General features: G+C 43.8%; 1 protein-coding gene across 4 annotated transcripts in view; it reads left to right on the top strand.

Annotated features, from left to right (window-relative positions):
- The window catches only part of fhit (fragile histidine triad diadenosine triphosphatase), a 942594-nt gene that overhangs the window by 750342 nt on the left and 172148 nt on the right, over positions 1-20104 (top strand). The window lies entirely within an intron of this gene.

Raw genomic sequence — 20104 nt, 5'->3', positions numbered from 1 at the left:
GTTTAATTAGTTTATTTTTTTCATTTCAAAGTGCACAAGCTTGATTTGTATTGAATAAACTTGTCAAACAAACTCTATGGGAATAGAAGGAACCATGTGTTCTAAACTGCAGGAATGAATGAATGAATTTGTGGTTTTTACCTTTCACCATATTATGTCATGAGATTAATTACTCCTTTTGAAGGAATATATTCACTCTTCACTGTTAAATGCCCTCAACATCAAAGATTCTCCTCATTCCAAAAGTTGTCTGAAGAACAAGGTTACAAGCACTCTGTGGCAGGTCTATTTTTCGAACGTTTATATTGTAGCAATGAAACTCTAAAAGTTGAAAGTGCCTTAAGTTTTCATAAGTTTTCAAAGGAAAATTTGAACAGTTTTGTTGAAAGTATTGTTGCATGAAGTTGCCTTCTCTTATAAATTATTACTGCAAGCATAATTAGCCTTTTTTCAAAGATATAAATCCTAATATCTATGTTCCTTTGGTTTGTTTATTGGCAAGGTTTTTAAAGTTGTGTTTTGGTCTTACTGTATGCTGAACTTTATTGTATGGAATAAGGCTCCCTTATTCAATACAATGCAATCTATTTTACGTGCTCGTCTGTGGATATAGATTTGTTACTGAAGTCTCCTACAGGCAAATGATATTTGACACTGTAGCAACAATGTCCTATTTCATGCACTAGTTTCTTATAGTTCCAATAATTGTTCTGAAGATCTAATTTTATTTAGTATGACCACAAAAGATGCACTTAGAGTTTAAAGCATCCGGTCATCTGTTCGGGAACTATATTGAACAGCCAGCTGTGTGGTTGTACTCACTAAAGATTAACTACTTCAGAAATTTGAGTAAGTCAAGTTGAGGATTTCAGTGGGAAAAGCTGTTCTTACATCTGGTGAGTACTTTTAGTTTTTCGGCAAGTTACTGAATGACAAATTTAAACAGAGGGTGGTGAATATGTGAATTTCATTGCCATCCTCGGCTGTGGAGGCTAAGTCATTGGGTATATTTAAAGGAGGTTAATAAGTTCTTGATTAGTCAGATATTATGGGGGTGGGAAGACGGCAGCAAATGGAGTTGATAGGGATAACAAATCAACCACGATGGAATGGCAGAGCCTACTTGATGGGCCAAATGGCTGACTTCTGATCCTATGTTTTATGGTCCAGAATAGAATTATGCTTCGAAAAGAAGATTCAATTTGTGGATCTCCACTGTTTTGCCACATTTGGCTAATTTAAAATTAGAAGTAATCTCATTGCCTGAATGAAAAATAATGGAATTAAAAGGTGCCTAGTATCACAACTGATTTTAGAGAAAATCTAGGCTCTTTTGAATTATTTCACAAATCCTTTATTGTCTGTGTAAATGGGGGGGGGAGGGGTGGAAGGTGGGCAGGGACCATTGCTTAAATGTAAGGCTGCAGAAATTACCCAACATAGCTTCTTATCAAGAATGCATATTCAATATTAACATGAGTATCTATTGCCTTTTGTATTATAATGTCATGTTCCATTGTGTTTTAACTATCAAATGCATATTTCATTATAACCATTCAAGATTAGCAAACTCTTTCATTTTACTCCCTTTTGAGTTTTTGTTCTTCCTTTTATTCTGTCTGTTGATTGTACTCCATGCAGTACTTTCCTTTGCCTTTATGCGTTAAAGAAATCTTTCATCTTTTATTGTGATAATTTGGAACAAAGGTGAAAAATATTCTTCATAAGGTTCATAAGGTGTTATAATTATTTTCTAGTTTAAGGACAGTGATGTGAAGTAAACTTATCCTCTCTAAGGAAAGTAACAAAGTTTGTTATTTCTCTGTGATTTATTACATTTATGGCATCAATGTTATTATGGAAAAATGAGGAATCGGGGCAATAAAGTGAATAATATCAATGTATTCTCATATTATATGCTTTAGTGTCAGTGTATGATCCATCTCACTGACATTTACCTTGTTAACATTTTGATCGGAAGAAAAAAACCATAATTTTTCATGGAATCAGATCCCGTTTTCACATTCTTTGTTGAGAGATAAAAGATCATGAGGGTTTACAGCAAAAGGGGTTGCTGCACAAAACTGAGCTGTGCCAATCACAAACTGCCTGCTCATTTTAGAGATTTCAGTGCCTCATCAACTGTCTCCATTGATTGGCCGGATGCATCGTCATAGGGGCTATATGCTGGGAGGCTCAGGGCAAATATTGTTACAACACACCTCTGAAAGGGGAGGTAATTGGAGAAAATGTTGGCAGGATGTTAATAAGTGAATCTGCCCTAGAAAGGATTGGAAAACAGCATGTCATGGAAAGTGTTGGCTCAGTTCTTTATGAAATTTGCTTTGGAGGCTTGATGAAAGGAGTTGAATTATCTTGCACTTGCAGGAATCACTCCAGACATACAACAGAAAGCAGATGCTAATGGCGGCCAGTTGCAGTGCTTTTGCCTGATGCTCTGGATGGGGCACTGTGAATTGTTCAGTGGTTTCACACATTTGCTGGTCCATCTTTAAATGGTACATTCAATTTATGATAGGCAGAGATAAGGTGGATGGTAGCAGTCTTTTTCCAGCGTGGAGGAATCCTTAACTGGGGCATTGGTTTACGGTAAGGGAAGAAAGATTTAAAAGGGACCTAAGAAGCAACTTTTTCACGCAGAAGGTGATGAGTATATGGAATACAATGCCAAAAGAAGTGGTTCAGACAGGTGCAATATCATCATATAAGAAGGACTTGGATAAATGGACCTTAGAGGGACTTGGCCAAAAACTGGGACCAGCTGTGTGGCACTGTGGTTGTCAGGGACTGGTAGGGCAGAGGGGCAGGTATCCCTGCTGTACGATTCTACTAACTGTACTACTAGCTGCAGACCCTGATTGTAGAAACATAGAAAACCTACAGCACAGTACAGGCCCTTTGGCCCACAAAGTCGTGCTGAACATGTCCCTTACTTAGAAATTACTGGACTTCCCCATAGCGTTGTATTTTTCTAAGCTCCATGTAGCTATCCAAAAGTCTCTTAAAAGACCCTATCCGCTTCCTCCACCTTTGCCGGCAGCCCAATTCATGCACTTTTATTATTGCCAAAACATTTCCTATCAGTCAAACTTTCCACCAAGTATTTGATGGCAATGATGTGAAGAAGACTATCGCATCTGATTGGATAAAATCACTGGACATCCCACCAAAGGCTAAACTGCAAAGTAGTAGAGAGCTGCTGGACCAGTAGGGGATGCGGCCAATTTCATTGCAACCATTGCTGAGGCTTGGGCCGTAAAGCAAGGCTAAAATCATAGAAAAGTCAAATCAAATCAAGTCTAATTAAGTTTAATTATCATTCAAACCATACATAGATACAGATGAATGAGACAGCATCACTCTGGGGCCAAGGTGCAAAACATTGAAAATAGAAAGCAAATATTCAAAATAGCAAGAAAATTTCTTTACAACTTTCTCCTTCTTGTACTCACAATCTTTTCTGATTTACAACATGCAGCTGGTGAAGCTCTGTTTATTACCTATGTGCCATCTTTATTTCACATATGAGGAAACTGCATCCTGCCCACGTGCTGCAGTAGCAACAAGTAAGTTGTGGCCAAGAAGACATGCTGTTGGTTAATTCCACATTTGCATTCATCAGCTCAACATTTAGTTTAATTTGGAGAAGAGATTAGAAGTAGGATCCATATATCACCAGGCCCAAGGTGCAAGCGTTGTAGTTTAATCAGGGCAAGGTCCAAGACTTGCGGGGTGATGCAGCTATATGAAATACAGAGAACTCAGCTAAGCACCTAATTGTGATGTAGTATATACTGAAGAATGTGCATAATTAAGTGTTTGGTTAATGCAAAGGTCTGGCATTAAGCTATTGTTTACTGTCAAAGAGTTTAACACCAAATTAGCACCAGCCTTCAGCAAAACTAAAGGACCACCCTTTCCATTTATAAACCTAATCAGAATGCAGCACCTAATAGCTGAACACAAAGCAACACATACAGCAAGCTGCTGAGTTCCTCCAGCTTGTGGTCCCTGTTACCTAATAGCTGAAGAAGGCTTCCATTGCATCATGAGCAGGAGCCATCCACCTCTTAAGCACCGCAGCAGAAAATCAGATGGTTGCCATGCAAGCTCCTACTGGGGTTATTATGACAATAATTTACAGAGAGAAGCCTGCACTTCTTACCCTTCTGAGTGCCCACTCTGCCAGCTAATCTCTGGCAAGTTTGAATGAAAGGTATTGAGATCCTCAATATCAACAGTGGACAATAGACTCTGAGCTCCTGCAGTTCAGTGCTGGAAAGAACCAGGTACCCAAAAATTAATTGTCATAGTCACCTTGACATTCACTGGCAGCAGAGGCTTTACTTTGCTGGGAGGTTGACAAGTTTCTATAGACATGGAGAGAGCATATTGACCGGCTGCTTCATAGCCTGGTATGGAAACACCAATGCCTTTAAATGGAGGCAGTAGTGGATACGGCCCAGTCTATCATGGGTAAAATTCTCCCCACCATTGAGCACATCTGCAAGGAGAGCTGTTGCAGGAAAGCAAAGACCCCACCACCCAAGCCATGATCTCTTCTCACTGCTGCCATCAGGAAGAAGGTACAGAAGCCTCAGGACCCAGACCACCAGATTCAGGAACAATTGTCCCTCAACCATCCGGCTGCTGAACCAGAGGGGATAACTTCTCTTGCCTCATCCCACAGCATATGGACTCACTTTCAAGAGCTATTCATCTCATGTATTCAATATTTATTGCTTATTTATTTGTTATTATTACTTTTTTCTTTAATATTTGCAGTTTGCTGTCTCTTGCAATTGGTTGTCCATCCTATTGGGTGTGGCCTTTCATTGACTCTATTGTTTCTTGGATTTTCTGAATATGCCCACAAGAAAATGATTCTCAGAGTGACATATATGTACTTCAAAAATAAATTTACTTTGAACATTTGAACTTTGGGGTTGGAACTGGGGCTCTAACAAGTCGCAATTTACGTGAGTACTTTCTTCTTGAAGTTCAGACATCTGTTTCTCAGTGAGATTTAATAACTGATACACTAAGCAACCTTATTTGACTGAAGCCTTTGAGGTGTGCAAAATATATTCAGTACCTGCGGCATGATCTCTTATAAGTATTTACATTTGGAATAAACTCCTGGAAATAATTTACTAAAGATGTACAATCAACAACCAGATGATGAAATCAGCCAAAGATGAGCTTGATCATCCCTTCAAATTGTGCTAGTAGGAACCCTCTCTGCTGCTAAATGCACTTTCAACTGTTCTGGTTTAAAAGTGGGTGTTAGCTGGATAATTGATGTACCAACTCCTCACATAGATGCATTGCACCAGTACAACAGCTGGCACTATTTGATTCACAGCCTCACAAGTGGCCTGGAAACCACTCTGGTGCTCTAAAGGGAGTAAGTGAATGTCATTGGGTCCATTCTGTCTCTGCCTAATTCACTACACTAATTTTTTAGACAGGGATGAGCAGAAGTGTGCAGCCATCTGGAAAAGTGAAGCTTTTGCATTTGACAGGAATATCACTATCGAAAGCTGAGGGGCATTCAGGAATTTGTATCTCTTTCCATTAATAAAAGTTTACTCTTCTGTTAAAAATTTTGTTCCTACTACAAATAGAGGTCAGAGGTTAAGGGTGAAAGGCAAAAAGTTTAAGGGGAACATGAGGGGAAACGTTTACTCAGAGGGTTGTGAGAGTGTGGAACAAGCTGCCAGCGCAAGTGGTACATGTGAGCTCAATTTTAATGTTTAAGAGAAGTTTGGTTAGATGCATGGATGATAGCATTATGGAGGGATATAGTCCCAGTGCAGGTCAATGGGAGTAGGAAGTTCAGGAAGTTTCAAGTGTATAAGAGAGGCATTGATCATGTGGATAGTCAGAGGCTTTTTCCCAGGCCTGAAATGTCTAACACGAGAGGGCACAGTTTTAAGGTGCTTGGAAGTATGTACAGAGGGAGATGTCAGTGGTAAGTTTTTTTTAAATGCAGAGAGTGGTGAGCGCGTGGAATGTGCTGCCGGCAACGTTGGTGGAAGCGGATACGAGAGGGTTTTTTAAGAGACTCTTGGATGGATACATGGAGCTTAGAAAAATAGAGGGCCATGGGTAACCCTAGGTAATTTCTAAGTAAGTACATGGTCAGCACAGCTTTGTGAGCTGAAGGGCCAGTATTGTGCTTGTGGATTTTCTAAGTTTCTATGTTTCTTCTAAATAGTTCCGCATGGGCTAAATGGGCTGAAGGGCCTGCTGTGCTGTACTTTTCTACGATTCTACTGTACCCACATGGAAAATTTAAGTATTGCTGTTTTATGACAAGGTTGAAGGAGCATGCCACAGTACCCGACAATAAAAGACCTGAAATTTTGTACTGATAGTTTGCCAATCAATTGATATTTTTAACTGTTTGGTTTAAAAGCCTTTTAAAGATAGCTATTTAAATTACTGCCAATTATTATTAGCAATTCATTAGGAAATGTCTGTACTTTATCTCTGTATTAATGAATATTGTTACTGGAAGGGAATAGAGCTCACCTCACATCATGTTATTGAATTTGCAATGTACTGGTTAGCATAAAGGTTGTACTTAAAGCACAGAATTGTATTAGAACAAACCTCTGAGCTTTGGGCACTACTGTCCATGTTAATGAGGCTCTTGCATAATGCAGGAGGGTTTTGCCAGCAAGGGGAAGGAAATAAAACAACTGTGCTGCCAAAATTCAGAGAGACTTTGAGAGCATTCCCGACTTCTGACACAGGGAGCTGCCTGGAGAAAGATCAAAATGTCAGTGGTATTGTAGCGTTCTCGTTCGGGTGTAACTGAAACGCCGAATTAAACGCCGAGATAAACCACAGTCAATGAGAACCAGGTCGCAGTAAGATTAACCATTTACTGTTCACTCTTCACATTAACATATGGTGAAAACTGTTGATAAAACAATACAAGATTGATACAGTATTTGTTCCTTTCTTAATATCACATTTCCATTGTAAATACTTGTAAAAGTGACTATAACTACATTACATTAAGGTGCAGTATACAGGCAGAGTTTATCTACGCCATTGACTACTTTAAATACACTTCAATGCAAACTATCCGCAACTCTTTAACTAACGAAAACATAAACATTATCGACCGTCGTTACTTTTAACAGGATCGGCGTTGACATTTTAATTCGACATATCGATTATCTATTAACTTACAGCGTTCCTCTCACTGTGATTTCTAATGCTTGCAAAACAACTTCTGCTCGGGTCTGCCTCGTGGTGAGCCCCCACCCTCGTGTCGATCTCAAACCTGTATTTTCCCACAAGACGCGGCGAAACCGGATGTGACGTCATCGCATGCCGATATATTTTACAGGCAATGAATATACTTCAAACACTTCTAATTCTAACTAGAAAATACCAACAAATGAATTACTAAGCAAAAATATTATAACTAAATAACTGCCATAAAGACAACACAGGTATAGAAACTTCAACAATTTTCCTTTTAAAATTGATTCACATGGTTTAGGTGCAACTGTTTTAAATCTGAGATTTAGAGAAACGGCATGCTAACAGACCTTTCTGGCTCAACATGCCCGCACCATCCAGTTACACCCATGTGACCATTTAACCTACTGACCTCTGTCTTTGGAATTCCTTTGGAATGTTGGAGGAAACCGGAGCACCTGGAGAAAACCCATGCAGTTATTGGGTGAACGTACAAACTCCTTATAGATAACTCCATACAACCCTCTCATTAACAATGAGACACACTTGCTGTAACGCAGGAGGATTTCAAGAGGAAGGAAATATAACAGGGCTACCAAAACTCAAAGAAACTTTGACAGCATGCCCTACTTCTGACACTGAGGGCTGCCTGGAGGATGATCACGACGTCAGTGAAGTAGAGACTTCAAAATTTTTGCTTTTAAAATCGATTCACATAGTTTGGGTGCAACAATTCTTCTATTTGAGCAATCAGCATTAATTCCTTTTATCCTTTTGTTAGCATAGTCTAAGTTCTAGAGATATTGATGTTAGTTAACGTCTGCAGTGCCAAAAAAAACCAGAACAGAAATTGAATGTACCATGGTGATCTATTCCATGAAAATTAATTGCTGACTGGCTTTAAGTCAGTCCAGGTGGAAGAGATCAGGTTTCCATACAAACGTTCTGCCAAAAAGCATTATGATGATCAATTATTGGATGGATGGAGACTTTGTGTATCAATGATACTAACAAATGGCTTATGGAGGGCCAGGTTTTCAAGTAAATTTGCTCCCAGTTTTCTTGTGCTTCTCTTCTAACAACCTAGTTCAGGAGCTGTGCCTTTAATGTACTTACAAGTTAATTGCTAACAATCTAAAAATATGAACATGGATTAGGAATAACACACACAAAATGCTGGTGGAACACAGCAGGCCAGGCAGCATCTACAGGGAGAAGCGCTGTCGATGTTTCGGGCCAAGACCCTTCGTCAGGACTAACTGAAAGTAAAGATACTAAGAGATTTGAAAGCAGGAGAGGGAGGGGGAAATGTGAAATGATCCGAGAAGACCGGAGGGGGTGGGATGAAGCGAAGAGCTGGAAAGGTGATTGGTGAAAGTGATACAGAGCTGGAGAACGGAAAGGATCATGGGACAGGAGGCCTCGGGAGAAAGAAAGGGGGTGGGGGGGAGCACCAGAGGAAGATGGAAAGCAGGTAAACAACTAAATATGTCAGAGATGAGGTAAGAAGGGGAGGAGGGGCACTAACGGATGTTAGAGAAGTCAATGCTCATGCCATTGGGTTGGAGGCTACCCAGCCGGTATATAAGGTGTTGTTCCTCCAACCTGAGTTTGGATTCATCTTAACAGTAGAGGAGGCCATGGATAGATATATCAGAATGGGAATGGGACGTGGAATTAAAATGTGTGGCCATTGGGAGATCCTGCTTTCTCTGGCATATCGAGCGTAGGTGTTCAGCGAAACGGTCTTGCAGTCTGCGTCGGGTCTCACCGATACATAAAAGGCCACACCGGGAGCACCAGACGCAGTATACCACACCAGCCAACTCAGTGTCGCCTCACCTGGAAGGACTGTCTGGGGTCCTGAATGGTGGTGAGGGAGAAAGTGTAAGGGCAGGTGTAGCACTTGTTCCGCTTACAAGGATAAGTGCCAGGAAGGAGATCAGTGGGAAGGGATGGGGGGGGGGGAAGAGTGAACAAGGGAGTCGCGAAAGGAGCGATCCCTGTGGAAAGCAGAAAGGCGGGGGAGGGAAAGATGTGCTTGGTAGTGGGTAGGCGGAAGTTACGGAGAATTATACGTTGGACCTGGAGGTTTGGGGGGTGGTAGGTGAGGACAAGGAGAACCCTATCCCAAGTGGGGTGGCAGGCGGGTGGGGTGAGAGCAGATGTGCGGGAAATGGGAGAGATGCGTCTGAGAGCAGAGTTGATGGTGGAAGAAGGGAAGCCCCTTTGTATGTTTGAATTTCCAGCATCTGCAGATTTCCTTGTGTTTGCACATGGATTAGGAAATCCTTTTAATGATTGTGATTGAGGTCAAATCTGAAAGACAGATCCAGGTCAATTCTTCACAAATTGCAGTATAGGTTTTGTTGATTATATATCCGTAGGAAGGATTTCCTGAAGTTTATCAAGACACATTTTGATGGTGCCAATATTGCAAATGTTTTAACTACCTTCATTTGTCTTCAGCTTCGTGTAGTTTTTGTTTCAAGATTATATGTCCTGATTTCACTGCCTCATAATCTTCTTGAGTAGAATCCTTTCACTTTTCAGTTTCATAGCAACAAAATTCTCTACTAGGAATTCTATGCTAATACGTAATCTGAGAAAGTATTGCTGTGATTTAAAGGAATTTCACCTCTCCCCAGGCCAACACAATCAAAGATATATCAAACCACCTGCTTGTTACACAAGGCCTCATCCAGCTCATCTAATGCAATTATCTTCTGGCCAAAGGGTTACTTGAATAGCTGAACTTTAGATAGAACAAAGGAAAAGGAAGACAAACTGGTTATAGAAAAAGCTGGAATTGAAATGATCTGTTGATCACATGTGATTGTGCAGAAATGCAAACCCTCCCTTCTACACTGCTCAGTTGTGAACTATTTTTAGACAAAGGAACAATTAATCTATTTACTTAATGTTAGAAATGTTGCTACTGATAGCATTTAGAGACCTTGTGCTCTCTTTCCAGTTGCACTGCAGCATTGTTAACAATCAACTGAATGGAAACAGTGCCTTTGTTCCAATAGGAATGACAATGCAACACTAATATCTTATGTTTTGCATGCAAGCTCGTATTTAAGATATAAATTCACAAACAGATCAAGGTGAGTTAAGTTATAATTGAAGTTTTCGGACCCAACCTGGAAAATTCACTAACTTTACATGAGTTCATGTTATGGTAAGAAACAACTTCAATCCTGCTTTAATCTTGGATTTACTGGTGCTTCAGTAACTAACGTGCTTCATTGTAATTGATCACAGAGATAACAGTGACCAATTAGAAGCTTGCATCATTCTTTTGGCCACTTGGCTGTTTGCCCTCCGATTTACAAACTGAAGCAGCCAAAGTGGTTTCCATAGTGACAGAACTTATGATGTCACACACACAATTTTCATGAGCTGAGCTTCCAACAATATCATCATTGTAATTAAAAACAGTTTTGTAGATTCCAGTTAGAAATAAAATACTGACCTTTGCCTGTTAAGAACTCAAGAAAATATTATGACCAATATAGAACATTGTACCGTAAAACATGTTTTAGTGAACAGGTGTGGGAACAGGATACTAGACATATACTGCCATCAATTGCAAAATGAAATGGTTATATATTTTAAACATTTGCTTCTAAAGAGAAACTTTAATTATTTTTAAATAATTATGATGCTATTAAATTGCACGGCTGATTTATTGTGACGTGGCTATTAGTAAGATTGAATATCTCACCCTCCAGATTGCTTTCTCTCTATATCCTGTTCATTGAGAAAAGGAATAGCAGGAATCTGCCAAGTGTTCCTTTGCTGCAAATGTTTTGCTTTATTGCTGAATTGCTAAAACAGAAAATTCTTTATCAATGCATCAGAAATACATTGTGGAAGCTGTGATATCCACCTTCTGAATTGATCATTGCCAATAATAAATCAATTAATCAATTCATTGTATTCATTATCATTTCAAAACAATATATGATACCAGAGGATATTAACACACTTAGTGAAGTACAATGTTTGCAATTATGGCAGATTTTCAACTATTTCATCAATAATCTTTCTGCTATCACAGCATCAAAAGTGAGGATGTTTACTGTTGATTGCTCAGTCCATTTGCAACTCTTCGGATCTTGTTTCTTCCAAATGTTTTTCAACAAAGAGCACTGAGGCTACATCCACACTACACCGGATAAATCCGTAACTGAAGCTTTTTCTCTTCGTTTTTACCCTCCGTCCACACTAAAACAGCATTTTCATCCCCCAAAAAAGGAGATTTTCGGAAACTCTCTCCAGAGTGCGTAATTTTGAAAACCCTGCTTGGCCAGAGCAGTGAGGATGGGGTAACTGGAGAAATCTAAAAATGCTGTCATGATTTGCTGGAACAGGTGGAGAAGGCAGCGCACCATTTCATTGTTTTCTTGAACGCAACCTAACAATTTCAGAACAGACGGCAACGAGACTGAAGCCAGAGGAGTTAGAAAGAGTACTCACCAAGTACTTTGACCCATAATTTACTGAATAAATAAGTATACTCAGTTTGTCCTGTTTTCTGTCCTTGCTTGTATGAAGGTGGTTTACCTATTTATGCAAGTACTTCTCTGACAATAGATGTGTAACAGCCTAATGTAACAGTGTATGGAAATACAAGGTAATACAGATGCAGACATGTTTTATACATTTAACAAGGGGCTTTATTAATGCAACTGAGTTCATCAGTTTTTTGATGTTTGTCATCAGCTGGGTCATTCAGTCTGTGAACTCCCTGTTGGTTGCCTCCATACGCTCCAGTATTTGTTTTTTTTTAGTTTTAAGTTCTCCTGCGTGAAAGCCAACAGCTGTCCATCATTTAAGTTTTTCTAGTCTGTAACTGAACAAACGCACACCAAGTCTTTCACAGCGAGATTCCACACCAAACATGTCGCTTGTTTTCGGTAGATGTGTCCTGCGCATGCGCAGTAGGAGGATATTCGCCAAAATATCCGTTTTAATGTGGACAGAGATATTTTAAAAACACCTATTGTGGACGCCTATCGTTTTTACGTGAAACTGGCATTTTCAAAATTATCCAGTCCAGTGTGGATGTAGCCTGAGTAATCAGTTGAGGGAGATGTTAAGTGGTAATCAGGAGAAGCTTTCTTTATTCATGTTTCTCCTGATGCCATGCGGTCTGGAGTCATTGCTGAGAATTCTAAAGACTAACTCCACCCGGCATAAGCTACAATATCTCCAACTCCTGTGGCTTTATCCTGCCAATAGAACAAGATGTGAAAGCAGAGTCTGGCACATTGTCTCTAGGTATATCTCTGCCAGTGCAACTGTGTCAGATTGTTCCTTGACTAGCGTGTAGGACAGTTACACTCCAGATGTTTATGCAAGGGTTTGCCATGTCTAGCTCTGTTGCCGAGAAGGCTTAGTTTTATTCTTCTCTGTTTAACTGTAGCCATTATAATGCTTATTGGACTTCAGGGAGAATCAAGCAATTTGGCTGAGTCTTTAATCAAACGAAGCCAGACAGGATAACATTTGTAGGTTGTCAGTGTTTTAGTGGATCAGGTGGTTTTTCACAATAATCAAGCTCTTTTCTTGGCATCATTATTAAGAGTAGTTGTTCTTTCTTTTAACCCCCATGCTGCAAGTATTAATCTGAATTTAAATTCCACAACTATCATGGTGGGATTTGAACTCTGGCTGTGAATTGTTAGTTCAAGTGTCTGAATTACGAGTATGATAATTTAACTACTGTGTCCATGATTCTGCGTCTCATCCTGAAGATTCAAGGGGTTACAACTGGCCAGAACATTGACTGAACCAACTGCATAATTACTGGGTAGATGAGAGGCTAGGTATAGCAAATAGCCCAAAGCCTTTCCATCATCTAAAAAGCATAAGCCAAGACTTGGATGCAAACTCTCCATTTGCCGGATGAGTAAAGCCCCACGATTTTAGAGAAGCTTGACACCACTATGGACAAAGTAACTGGGTTTGTTGGCACTTCATACTTCCCTTGATGGCATTGCAGGCTGGCCACCAAGTGTGGCATCTGTAAAATGTACTGCAGTTCCTTGCCTCAGCCATTTTGACAGCAGCTTATGAACTGCAAATGAAGAAGATGAAAGCATCAGTTAAAACACCAACAATAGATTTCACTCAAAGCCACATGCAATTCTGAGTTGAAAATATGTGTTTCTACAGTTTTGCAGGATCTAAATCCTGGAACTCTTTCCACAACCCCCAACCCCTTCACTTTCTCAAGGCAATAAAGAATGAGGATTGAATGCTAACTATGTCAGCAATGTCACATCACAAGTGTATTAACTACTATGAAAGTGAGGTAGCTTGGATGTTCCTACATTGCTGAGTAATCACATTGAAATTCACCATTCACAAAAATGTGTTTTGCCTCTTGGTGAGACTAAAACTAGTTGGCTTAGGGCAAAAGGCTAAATATTTCTGGGGAATCTGAGGGGGACTCCCTCGGAAATGGTGTGAGTGTGGAATGAGCTGCCAGTGGTAGTTATACATGCAGCTTCAATTGTGCCATTTAAGAAAAGGTGGATAGCTATGGGATGAGAGAGGTATGGAGGGCCATGCTCATGTGTAGATGGATGAGACTAAGCAGAAAACCAGGCTGGCACAGAGTAGATGGGCTGAAAGGCCTGTTTCTGAGCTGTTGTGTTCTTTGACTCTACGTCTCTCTTATTGTCTTAACAATTTAAACATTCCAACACTTTTATTCCTTAATCAAATAAATGTCTTAAAACAATAAAAATGAAAGATTTTGTTAAAATTTCTCTAATGGACCTAAAGGCTCAAATTAAATTGTTTTCTATTAATTTTAGAAACAATGCATTGTTGAACATTCCAGGTGCTTGGATGGCTAAAGCTATAATTATTATACCCAGTATACTTAGAAATTTAATATTATAATAGAATGCAACATCGATGCCAACTCTAAGCTGCATTGCAGCATGTATTGAAGAAGTCTGTGTAACAAAGCTCACAACTCAATACCACAATAGATTTTTTTAGTGTGTTTCATACTGTGGGGATCTAGTGGATTAAGCCAGTCCTGATTTCCAATAGCTGGCTGGGAAGATAAATCAATCTCAGGTCTTGGTTGAGCCTCTGCAGGTTCATCTCAGGAAGGTAATGATTAATGGAGTATGCTGATCAACAATTGATTTGCTGAGTAAAATTACCAGTGCTTGAACTACATTGTTTAGTGGTAAAATTATCCTGTATATATGTGACGGTGTGGCGACCCACTTCCCAGCGCAATCGAACCGGCTCACAAATCGGCGCGCGCCGGCATTGAGGCCAGTCCCAAAAAGGACGCCAAGTCTGCTTCACCAGCAAGGGGAAAAGCTCGCGCGTGGGATGGGACTGTGGATAAGTGCCCCCTACAGCATTCCCGCCCGGGGAGGGCAGGATCAGGAAGGCTTTAAAGCGAGGCTGCAAAGTTCAAATAAATCTCTTCTTGCAACTGCAGCTCACCAACTACGTGTCGTTATTTCAGCGCTGCGTGTAGCACACCGCTACAATTGGTGACCCCGACGGCTCAAACGATATTTGGGCCGAAGGTGAACGACGCCGCATCTGTTCATGCAGTTTTGTTAAAACTGTCAAGCTTCTGGACGCTGCGACCTCACCTATGGTTCCAGCAAGCAGAAGCCCAATTCCACATTTGGCAGATAACCTCGGAGGACACACGTTGCTACTACATGGTGAGCTCCCTCAACCAGGAAACAGTGGCCCAGGTTGAGGAGTTCATACAGTCTCCCCCAGCGGAAGGCAAATACATGGAATTCAAAGCCCTGCTCATAAGGACTTTCAGACTCTCACGGCGTGAGCGAGCTGCCCGCTTACTGAACCCGGATGGTTTGGGAGACAGACGGCCATCGGCTTTGATGAACGAGATGCTCTCCCTGGCCGGAGGGCACAAGCCCTGCCTCATGTTTGAGCAGGCATTCCTGGAGCAGCTGCCAGAGGACATATGCCTGCTGCTGTCTGACACGGACCCCCAGAAGGTGGCAGCCCGGGCGGACTTGCTGTGGAAAGCCAAGAAGGAGAGTGGGGCGTCCATCGCACAGATCACCAGGCCACGTTTCCAGCAGCAAACCAGACCAGGCCTGACCGCAGAGCCCGCTAACCCCAGAGGGAGGGGTGAGGAGACCAATGAACAATGGTGCTTCTACCACCAGCGGTGGGGCACAGAAGCCCACCGCTGTAGCCCGCCCTGCAAGTTCCCGGGAAACGCCAGGGCCAGCCGCCGCTGATGGCTATAGCAGCTGGCCATCGGGATAGCCTCCTGTATGTGTGGGACAAGTGGTCGGGATGCCGCTTTTTGGTCGACACCGGAGCCGAGATCAGCGTCTTACCTCCGACGAGTTACGACACCTGCAACAGGGCACCGGGTCCCACCCTGAGGGCCGTGAATGGCAGCACAGTAAGGACCTATGGCACCCGTACGGTGCGGCTACAGTTCAGCTCCAGCCAGTTCACATGGGACTTCACACTGGCCGCCATAGCCCAACCGCTCCTGGGCGCAGATTTTTTGCGGGCTCACAGCCTACTGGTCAACCTGCCAAGGAAGAGACTGGTCCACGCCAAGACCTTTCAAACGTTCTCCCTGGGTGAACCCCAGTTGCCAGCCCCACACCTAGACTCCATCTCCCTGTCCGACAACGACTTCACCAGAGTCCTGGCGGATTTCCCATCGGTTCTGGCACCGCAGTTCACGGCAGCCATGCCCAGACACAGCGTACAGCACCACATCCCAACAAAGGGACCACCCCTCCACGCTCGTGCTCAAAGGCTTCCCCCGGACAAGCTCCGACTGGTGAAGGAGGAGTTCAAGAGGATGGAGGAATTGGGGAACATACGGCGGTCCGTTAGCCCATGGGCCTCCCCCCTGCACATGGTGCCCAAAGTGTCAGGGGGCTGGAGACCATGCTGCGACTACCGCAGGCTGAACGAGGCTACCACACCGGACCGCTACCCTATGCCACACATACAGGATTTTGCAGCAAACCTGCACGGCGCACGGATCGTCTCCAAGGTGGACCTCGTCCGGGGATACCATCAAATCCCGATGCATCTGGACAATGTCCCCAAAACGGCACTCATCACCCCTTTTGGCCTTTTCGAGTTCCTCCGCATGCCGTTCGGCCTAAAGAATGCCGCACAGACGTTTCAGTGGTTAATGGACGCGATGGGACGCAACCTGGACTTCGCTTTCATCTATTTGGACAACATCCTCATAGCCAGCAGCAGTCGTCAGGAGCATCTGTCCCACCTCCGTCAACTCTATGCCAGACTGAGTGAATACGGCCTGACAATCAACCCGGCCAAATGCCAGTTCGGGCTCGACACCATCGACTTCCTGGGCCACAGGATTACTAGAGACGGGGCAACCCCTCTGCCCGCTAAGGTAGACGTGGTCCGCCATTTCCCCCAACCCACCACAATCAAAGGCCTTCAGGAATTCGTGGGTATGGTGAATTTCTATCACCGCTTCCTCCCTTCAGCTGCCCGAATCATGCGCCCCCTGTTTACCCTGATGTTGGGTAAGGTCAAGGACATTACCTGGGACGAGGAGTCTGCCGCCACTTTCATTAAAACAAAAGAAGCCTTGGCAAACACCGCGATGCTAGTGCACCCCAGAATGGACATCCCTACCGCCCTCACAGTGGACGCATCTAACACGGCAGTCGGTGGGGTGCTGGAACAACTCAGTGAGGGTCGCTGGCAACCCCTGGCGTTTTTCAGCAAACACCTGCGACCACCCAAGCTCAAATACAGTGCTTTTGACCGGGAACTGTTGGTGCTATACCTTGCAATCTGGCATTTCAGGTACTTCTTGGAAGGTAGGCCCTTCACCGCGTTCACGGACCACAAACCTCTTACCTTTGCGTTCAGAAAGGTGTCCGATACCTGGTCTTCCCTCCAGCAGCGATATCTGTCCTACATCTCTGAATACACGACGGATGTCCGGGATGTCTCAGGAAAGGACAATGTCGTGGCGGACGCTCTCTCTTGCTCTACCATTCAAACCCTGTCCCAAGGGGTAGACTATGAAGCACTGGCGGAGGCAGTCTCCGGTTTGCAGCTCCAGGACCTCCCCGTAGGCCCAGGTGAGAGGACCCCACTCTGTGATGTCACCACCGGCCAACCCTGCCCCGTCGTCCTGGCAGCCTGGCGGCGGCGCATTTTCAACTCCATTCATAACTTAGCGCACCCCTCCATCAGGACAACCATCCGGATGGTCTCCAACAGGTTCGTTTGGCTCGGACTCCGCAAGCAGGTCAGTGAATGTGCCAGAACGTGCATGCACTGCCAGACGGCCAAGGTGCAGCGGCACACCAAAGCCCTGCTGCAGCAGTTCCACCCCACCCACCGGCGTTTTGACCACATTCATGTGGATATCGTGGGCCCCCTGCCAGTGTCGCACGGAGCGCAGTACCTCCTCACTATCGTGGACCGGTTCACAAGATGGCCAGAGGCAGTCCCGCTCACCGACACCACCTCCAAATCTTGTGCCCAGGCACTGATTGCCACCTGGGTATCTCGCTTTGGTGTACCAGCCCACATTACCTCCGACAGAGGCGCCCAGTTCACCTCCAGCCTGTGGTCAGCTATGGCCAGCCTTTTGGGGACACAGCTGCACCACACAACTTCCTACCACCCACAGTCGAACGGACTAGTGGAGCGTTTCCACCGTCACCTAAAGTCGGCTCTCATGGCCCGCCTGAGAGAACCTAACTGGGTGGACGAGCTTCCCTGGGTCCTGCTCGGAATCCGCACGGTGCCCAAAGAAGATCTGCACACCTCGTCGGTTGAGTTGGTGTACAGCGCACCCCTGGTCATCCCAGGGGAGTTCATACCAGCCCCAAGGGGGCAAGAGGAAGAACCCGCAGCAGTTCTGGGCAGACTACGTGAGAGGCTCAGTAACCTGGCCCCCATACCCACTTCGCAGCATGGGCAGAACCCGACCTGCGTACCCAAAGACCTGCTAAACTGTAAGTTTGTCTTTGTACGACGGGGCGGACATCGGGCACCGCTACATCGGCCCTACGAGGGGCTGTTTACGGTGATCAGAAACAACGGGTCCACATTCGTGCTGGACATTGGGGGGAGAGAGGAGGTTTTCACGGTGGACCGACTCAAACTGGCCCATGTGGACTTGGCTCAGCCAGTTGAGATTCTGGCACCGTGGTGCAGAGGCAGACCTCCCAAACAGAGTCCGGCCTGGACTGTGGACATTGGGGGGTGTATCGCCAGTTCTGGGGGGGGGGGGGGGGTTATGTGGCGACCCACTTCCCAGCACACTCGAACCGGCTCACAAATCGGCGCGCGCCGGCATTGAGGCCAGTCCCAAAAAGGGCACCAAGGGGAAAAGCCCACGCGCGGGACAGGACTGTGAATACGCGCCCCCTACAGCATTCCCGCCTGGGGAGGGCGGGATCAGGAAGGCTTTAAAGCGAGGCCACGAAGTTCGAATAAATCTCTTTTGCAACTGCAGCTCATTGACTACGTGTCATTATTTCAGCGCTGCGTGTAGCACACCGCTACAGCGGCCCCATTCCTTTCTTGATTTTTTTTACAAATGCTTCTTGGTCTTTCCCACTTTCAGAAAAATCATACATAACAATTTTCTCTTATCATTGATTGATCAGCCTGTTTTTTGTCTGTACTTTATTAGCTCATGATGGTATTGTTCTGTTTGTAGGGGACAGATAAACAATTCAAAAAAGGGAAAAAAGTTCAGTTTTAATATCTGTGACACTCTCTTGACCTCTCAGACAATGTAGCAAATGTAGATTGTAGATTACCCCCTTCATTGTACTTGGAGCTTGCCTGCATGTCATTCTGAAGAGACAGGATCACAGGAAAGCCACACTATTGAATATGCCACGCTGCATGCTTAGTCAGTTGAGATCATTTTGCTGGCAGATTGCTCCACATTGGCTCTCGGGGAGTCTAAGCTGTCAGCCTTCATCGGAGTGAATAGAAATGATGAGGAATATGCTCAGCTCCTGTCCCTAAATTGCATCACTGGAGTAGCTGAGCACCAGAGCTTTGCACTTGTTGTTAAGGCTGCTGTGATCACATTTTCTGAAGAAAATTATTTATCTGTTTCACAAAGACACAGGAGATTATGCAGGGGATGGAAATCTTGAACAATGCACACAAAAACACTGGAGGAACTCTGCAAGTTACAAAGCATCTATTGAAGGAAATGAACAGTTGACATTTTGGGTCAAGATTCTTCCTCAGGACTAGAAAGGACGGGGGACAGAAGCCAGATTAAAAGGTGCTGAGTACTAGACTTGCCTCTAAAACCATTCACCACTCCTCACTACTTATTCAGACTCCTAAATAGGGTCCTGCGAGTCTGTTAGGGTCTGTCATGATTAGGCCAAATGTGGGTTGGAGCACAACACCTCATACCAAACCTGTTGGTATGAACATCAATGTCTCTAATTTCCAATATTACTACTCTCCTCTGTTCTCCTCCCCCCCCCCCCACTTTGTTTTCCCTCATTCTGGTGGCACTTTCGCCCTTCTCTTCCACTCCCCTGCCCTCATAACCTGCCCATCACTTCACGTTTCCCCATATCCTTTACTTTATTTCATAGCCTATTGTACTAACAGATTCATTTCCCTTCAATTCTTTATCTCTTTCATCTATTACCACCTATTTTCTCACATCATTCACTTTCATTCTCCCCTCCCCCCATCCCACCATCTACCTTTCCCCTCATGAAGACTCACCAATCACCTTCGTGCTTGTGCTCCTCCCCCACCCCCTCACTATTTTTTAAATTCTGGCTTTAACTCCCCCTCCCCCCCAGTCCTGATGAAGAGT

The sequence above is a fragment of the Hypanus sabinus genome, chromosome 19 (genome assembly GCF_030144855.1).
Source record: "Hypanus sabinus isolate sHypSab1 chromosome 19, sHypSab1.hap1, whole genome shotgun sequence".
NCBI classification, from domain to species: domain Eukaryota; kingdom Metazoa; phylum Chordata; class Chondrichthyes; order Myliobatiformes; family Dasyatidae; genus Hypanus; species Hypanus sabinus.
This window is presented reverse-complemented; position numbering and strand designations above follow the sequence as displayed.